Source organism: Phodopus roborovskii, unplaced genomic scaffold, assembly GCF_943737965.1.
Source record: "Phodopus roborovskii unplaced genomic scaffold, PHOROB, whole genome shotgun sequence".
Taxonomy (NCBI): domain Eukaryota; kingdom Metazoa; phylum Chordata; class Mammalia; order Rodentia; family Cricetidae; genus Phodopus; species Phodopus roborovskii.
In genome coordinates this window covers 31,560,286-31,566,804 of record NW_026126469.1, presented here as the reverse complement: position 1 = coordinate 31,566,804, position 6,519 = coordinate 31,560,286, and the positions used below count along the sequence as shown (strand labels likewise).

At 40.5% G+C, this 6,519-nt stretch overlaps 1 pseudogene; it reads left to right on the top strand.

The window, feature by feature from the left end:
* Positions 1-3,450: 3,450 nt before the first annotated feature.
* LOC127227272 (uncharacterized) lies at positions 3,451-3,569 on the top strand (annotated as a pseudogene).
* Positions 3,570-6,519: the final 2,950 nt, after the last annotated feature.

Genomic DNA, 6,519 nt, shown 5'->3' with positions numbered 1-6,519 from the left:
CAGAACTCTGTTCTGAATATCCATAATTTTGTCATTTTCCAGAAGATTAAACAAACAAATGAACCACAAAGGATATAACCATTTCACTGCCACTGAATTCCCTGCAATTCACTCAACTGCTGTATCTACAAATGATACTTTTTACTGGTGGTAGAAATCCATGGTATGTATGTACTACAACTTAACATTCAATATTGAATAGCATCTGATTTGTTTCATGGATTTGCTTCTTACTAGTAAAGAGTTGTAGGCATGAGTGTTTATCTCCTAGATACATATCCAGTAGTGGAATTGTTGGGTCGAATGTTTACTATGTGCTATGGCTTTTAAGGAATTGCCATACTATTTTTTTTCTAACATAATTGTACTTTTTAAAATATTTCCACTAAGAGTGAATGAGCAATCCTAGTTTCCTATCTTTTTAGATAATTACATAAGTGTGTGTGGATGATTAAATCAGTAAATTAAAAAAAAAATGGTTCATGTAAGTACAGCCTGTAAAGTCAGTTCAAAAAGTCCAAAGGTAAAAAGGCAGGAGGTATATAAAAATGCTACGTCAAGCAAAGGCCCCTCCCTGATGTCTTTCCTGCATCCAGGTACACAGTAAATGCTTTATACACCTGGAAAAAAAATATCTAGCGTACCCTAAAGTTTTATCTGGGCTAGACTAAAATAAATACACCTTTTTCTTTCTAAAACAGGATCATGGCCTATAAATTGCTTCAAGCAGCTGTATGTTCCACCTTGCTAATAACAGGTAAGCGATGGCTTTTCTTATTTGACACATCTTTTACAACTATCAGGGTGATAACTCCTTTTAACTTTGTAAAGATAGGAACAGGAGATATCTCCTCTGTAGACCTCTACAGGAAGCTAAGGAAATACGTCATGCTATGGGTTTGAAACTGTTAATGTAGTGAGTGTGTTATTGCTTTATTTCCAATTATACATGAATGTATTAACATGCTGGTTTAATTGTTTCTTCCAAAGAAGTATTCTGGTGCCCTTGAACAAAAGAAAGATTAAAACATGTTTTCAAAATTGTACCTCTCACACAATAGCAGTGTAAAGAGACCTTGAAGTCCTTGGAAGCATGAATTCATCCACCTTCTCTGAGCTCCCTGTTTTAGAGACAGGTCAAGGAAGGCACCAGAGTCCAGGCAATTTGCTACCAAACTGACCCAGGAAGTTTGTGACTTACATCAAAATTGAATTGAGTGGTCATTTGTTTTCCTTGTAACCAAACCTGAAAATACTTAAAAATTAAGCCTGTGTAATTTATAAATATTTCTGATAAAGATCCTTAAATTTGTTTCTTTCATAAGTTAAAGACATATGCAAAAAAATTATTTTTTTACATGAAGCTCCTCCCATGGATAGAAGCAATTCTTTATGTGTATCTATGTGTATACTTAACCATTAATTCATAAGCTCTGAGACTCAAACACGACAATTGATTTCGCTGACCTTGCTTTAACAAAAAAAAAAAGAAAGGAAGAAAAGAAAGACAGAAAGAAAAAAGAAAGAAAAGAAAAGGAAGTTGCAAAACTAAAGCTCCAGAGAAAAGCGATCTGAGAGCTGGAAAGCAAGACTAGAGAATCATTGGCTTTCCCTTCCCACCTCAGGGAGGTGCCTGTTCTACTTTAAAGCTGTAGACTCTGCCATTCATTAGAATTACACTCTTTCATGGCTCTAAAACGAGTAGCTTGACTGACATCTTCTAAATTAGGCGGCTTTGGATTGGGAAGCAGGTGAGGAGTCAACTTTCTTTGCTTCTGCCTCACTTTCTTTTCACCTGAGCTGTGGAACAATTGTTGTACACTGTAAACATGTACTGCTTTCATTGTTAATAAAATGCTGATTGACCACTGGCTAGGCATGTCGGGCAGGGGCAGAGAATGCTGGGAAGAAGGAGGCCAGAGTGAAAGGAAGCAGGAAGTACGGGAAAGGTAAAATCCGCGAGCCTTGGAGTAGTACATAGATTAATAGAAATGGATTAATCTAAGTTATAAGAACTAGCAAAAAAACAAGTCTAAGCTATTAGCCAAACATTTATAATTAATATTAAGTCTCTGTGATTATTTGGGGAGTGGCTGGCAGGACAAGCTGATTGGCAGTCTAGAGGGAAAAATTCTGCCTACACACCTGTACTTCCCAGGAGCCCTTCCTATCATGAAATAAATAAATAATTATGTGAAAGCTTATTTTTATCATCAACACAGTCTTCTTTATAACAGTTTAGCTATGCAACAAATGACTTCTTCCGTGGAATTTAAGGTGGGGAGGGAGACAGCCTCATTACCCATTTTCAAAACTGATGGCAGGCTTTCATGAAGTCATTAAACTCAAGAGGAGAGTTCCCTAAGTATCTTAGTGATCCTGTTTTCAAAGGAGTAACATAGACACTCCCTGGATAGGGAATTGCAAATGTGAGTGCCATAATTCGATTAAAAAAATAATAATAATTATACCTTCTTTGAACATGTAGGTCAAGAACTGCCTTCTCCTAAATTAAAGTCAGCAAATAATAACTCTGCCATCTAAGTTCCTTTTATGTGTCAGGGACTTTCCATATTATTGTAGTTCAAGGCCCCTGATCACTCTGAAAATCAGTTCCATGCCCCCATTTTGTCAAAAGAACACTGGGAACTTTGAGAAGAGTGTGAGCAAACCACACAGCTAATCCCAGGTGGAATACTGCAGCCATTTCACCCTGTGTGTGATGTGGTGTTGTATTATTTATGATCTAATAAAGCTACTGGGGATCATAATGCAAAACTAGCCACAGCCATAGAACCAGGCAGTGATGATACACACCTTCAATCCCAGCAGCCATATTAATGAGGCATAGAGGCCAGTCTGTGAGTCCAAGACCACCCTGGGCTACACAAAAGTAAGTCGGTCCAAAAAAGAAACAGAGCTCACACCTTTAATCCCAGCACTAGGGAGGTATATAAGGAAAAGGCAAAGGGTCTCATGTGAGATTTAGTTTCCAGACAGAGAAAGAATTGCACTCTGAGGGTTCATAGAGACAGGATCACTCATTTTGGTCTGAGTAGAGTTAAGAGCTAGTGGCTTAGCTGCTTTGCTTTTCTGATCTTCAACTTGAACCCCAATATCTGTCTCTGGGTTTTATTATTCATGCTACAGTGTGGAAACAAGCCCTTCGTCCTGCTATATGCCTCATTCATGGTAGTACTGCAGTGAGGCTTGGGATGGGCATCAGAACACACAGTCGAGACCTTGTCCTGGAGAAGAACTAGACCGCTGGGTCCTCAGCGACAGAACAGCCTGTGTGACCATATGTGATAAGGTGACAGGGCTCAGCCAGCAGGCTGATTTCCAGGCTGTTCCTCATTCTAATACTATTCATAAGTGTGCTAAAGTCAGTGTGTATCTATCTCAACTGGGCATTTGTTAAAATCAAACATAAAGAATGAATATGGGGGGTTCTATGGCCATACCTCCCTGAACGCACCAAATCTTGTCTGATCTCAGAAGCTAAGCAGGGGCAGGCCTGGTTAGTACTTGGATGGGAGACCTCCTGGGAATACTGGGTACTGCAGGCAGAAAGGAAAAATATGGGGAGTAGGGCTATAGCTCCAGTGGTGGAGTGTTTGTCTAGCATGCCCTGGAGCCCTGGGTTCAGTCTCCAGCACTATGTAAACCTGATATTGTAATGCCTGTAATCCCAGCACTTACAAAAAAGATCTAAAGAAGTTCAAAGTTCATCCTTGGCTACAGAGTGGGCTGGTGGCCAGCCTGGTCTGCAAAGGACTGGGTGGAAAATAAATGTATGAAATTGGCAAGACAGACTTTGAAGGATTAAACAGAACAGGGAGGACAGTGCCTTTCTACCATCCCAGCACTCATAAGGCCGAGGCAGGAAGAGCATGAATAGGGGCTAACCTGGGCTACATGGTGCAACCCTTTCTGAAACAAAGCTATCACTGCAAGAGTATTTGGTTGATGATTTTAGTTGTTTCTAGTTTGCCTTTTAAAAGATAGTTTTCACTGCTGTTTGTTAAATATATAGACCAGATTTCTTTCCCTTTAGGCATTTACGCCTTTCTGGTTTGATTTAGCAACTGGAGTTGACCCACGTGTTAAACAACTTGGAGGTCCATGTTGTTGATCTGTAATCATATTTGTCCATAAAGTACAAGGATGTCTGCCGGTTGTAGACAGGGAGGAAAATCAAACACCTTTAGCCGGTTTGTCTCTGGGCCAAACAGCCCTTAGTTCTCACGCTCCAGTTAGTAAGCCATGACAATCAGTGTTGAAAGATTTTCTGTTTTCACTTCGGTTTTTGTTTTGTGTTGTGTTGTTTTTGACAAGGGGCTTTAGGCTCACACTTTCTTTCAGGTCCTTGTCTGAACTTTAGTCCCTCTCTGCCAACCTTCCTCCTAGCCATAGGAGTTCCTCTTTGACAAAACCTCTTGGAAGGCTCTCATTCTGAAAAGAGTTGATTATTTCCTGATGCAACTTTTATTTTACTATTTACTATTATACTCTATTTACTATTATAATTTTACCTGCTTAATTGTGTTTAAGAATGAGTGAGATGGTGTTGCTTTATATGGCTCAGGGCGGTATGGAATTCCCTACAAAGCTCAGGAGATCTGCCTGCCTCAGCCTTCCAAACACTGGGAGTACAGGTGTGGCCTTGGACGTAAGATCGACCAATACTCTTAAGGATGTGCATAGTGACAATAAGAAACAGTGACCGGAAATAATTCAGTTGGAGGAAAAAGTGTCATTGCTAAAGACCAGATTCATTAGATAGTTTGACTGTCTGCCTGCTCGTGAGTGTCACTTTATGTGTGCTGAGATCTGAAGAGACTTCAGCCAAACTCGGGTAGTACTACTTTGCAAAATTCGCCCACATATGGCTACAGGACCACCCTCAGTAAGCCGAGGCAGGGACATGGTGGTGAATTGGAGACCATCGTGGGCTACATCAGCAGTTCTCAGGTCAAGAAACCTGGTTTCTCAGTGAAAGGTTCAGATGTGAAGAATCCCGTCCAGTATTTTAACACATCAGAATTGGAAACCCAGTCTGTAATTTAGTCTACCTTTCTGTTTTCCCAGCTCTCTTCTTCCTACCCTTCATGTCCTCCCCCGCTGGCCCTATTCCCTTGTCCCATGGCTTGCCACCTTTTATGTCCTGTCATCTGTTGCCTCCCTTTTTCTTCAGTTTTGCCTCTTTGATTCCTTTTGATTCTTTCATTCTCTCTCTCTCTCTCTCTCTCTCTCTCTCTCTCTCTCTCTCTCTCTTTTTAATTCTTTTTTTTCCCTTTGAGATGGGGGTCTCATGTGTCTCAAGTTCATACTTTCCCCAACACAGATTTCATTTCCCAAGTGCTGGAATTACACACACACACACACACACACACACACACACACACACACACACACACCATGGCTGCCAGGCTCTCCTGTTAATTTGTTCACAAATATTCACTCTTTAGCCCAGGCAGACCTGAAAATTAGTCTTCCTGCTCCAGCCTTGGTGCTGGGATTAGAGGCACATGTGACCATGTCAGGATGCTTTCTTCCCCTGTTTTCTTTGTAATTTCTTGTCTCTTCTTGACTTTTTCTTTCATAACACAAGTCACCTCACTTCTGCCATGTTCCTTCATCCCTTCTGAGATCATTTTTGTACTAAATACAAGTCTTCCATCCCCTGACTGCAAATGTTTGAATCGGTGGCCAAAGTTAAAGGGTGAGAAGGGAATGAAATAAGTGGTCTTATTGTGCTTTAAGAAAAGAATTTAGCAGGGCAGTGGTGGTCACACTTTTAATCTCAGCAGAGGCAGAGGCAGGAGGATCTCTGAGTTTGAGGCCACCCGGCTCTAAGAGTGAGTTCTGGAATAGCCAGGGCTACACAGAGATCCTGTCTTAAACAAACAAACAAGAAGAAGAGGAGGAGGAGGAGAAAGAAGGAGGAGAAAAGGATGAAGAAAGAAAGAAACAAAAGAACTTAAAGCTAAACATGGTGGCTTATGGCTATAACACCAATACTAAAAGCTGAAGCAGGGACATAGCAGTGAATTGAGACCTTCTTGGGCAAAGGGGGAAAATATGAGAGACAGAAATAATAAACTTAACAGAATGTCTGATCTTTGTTCCTACATTTAAAGAGATTTAAATTTTTTAGCATTATTGATACATTTGTGTATCATTTTCACCTCATTCTCTTTTATACTTCTTTGGAACCATTTCTACTTTGTTCCAGTATATCTTAGAGAGTATGCAACTCAGCCTCCCTTGACAACTGGAAGGAGGCATGGCTGTCACCAGCAGGAACAGGAAAGTGTGGGTCCCTTGTGCCTGGGAACTGAAGCACTGTTCAGCCTGAAGTCTCTGCCCTTAGCATTTTCTTTGGAGGGTATTTGAGAACATTTAGGCAGAGCATCAACAGAACTTACTAATTCTGACTAATAAGGTATGAGGAAAGAATGAACTAGAAAGAGTTATAATTATTTTATGGCTTATGAAGATTTTAAGGAAGGCGTT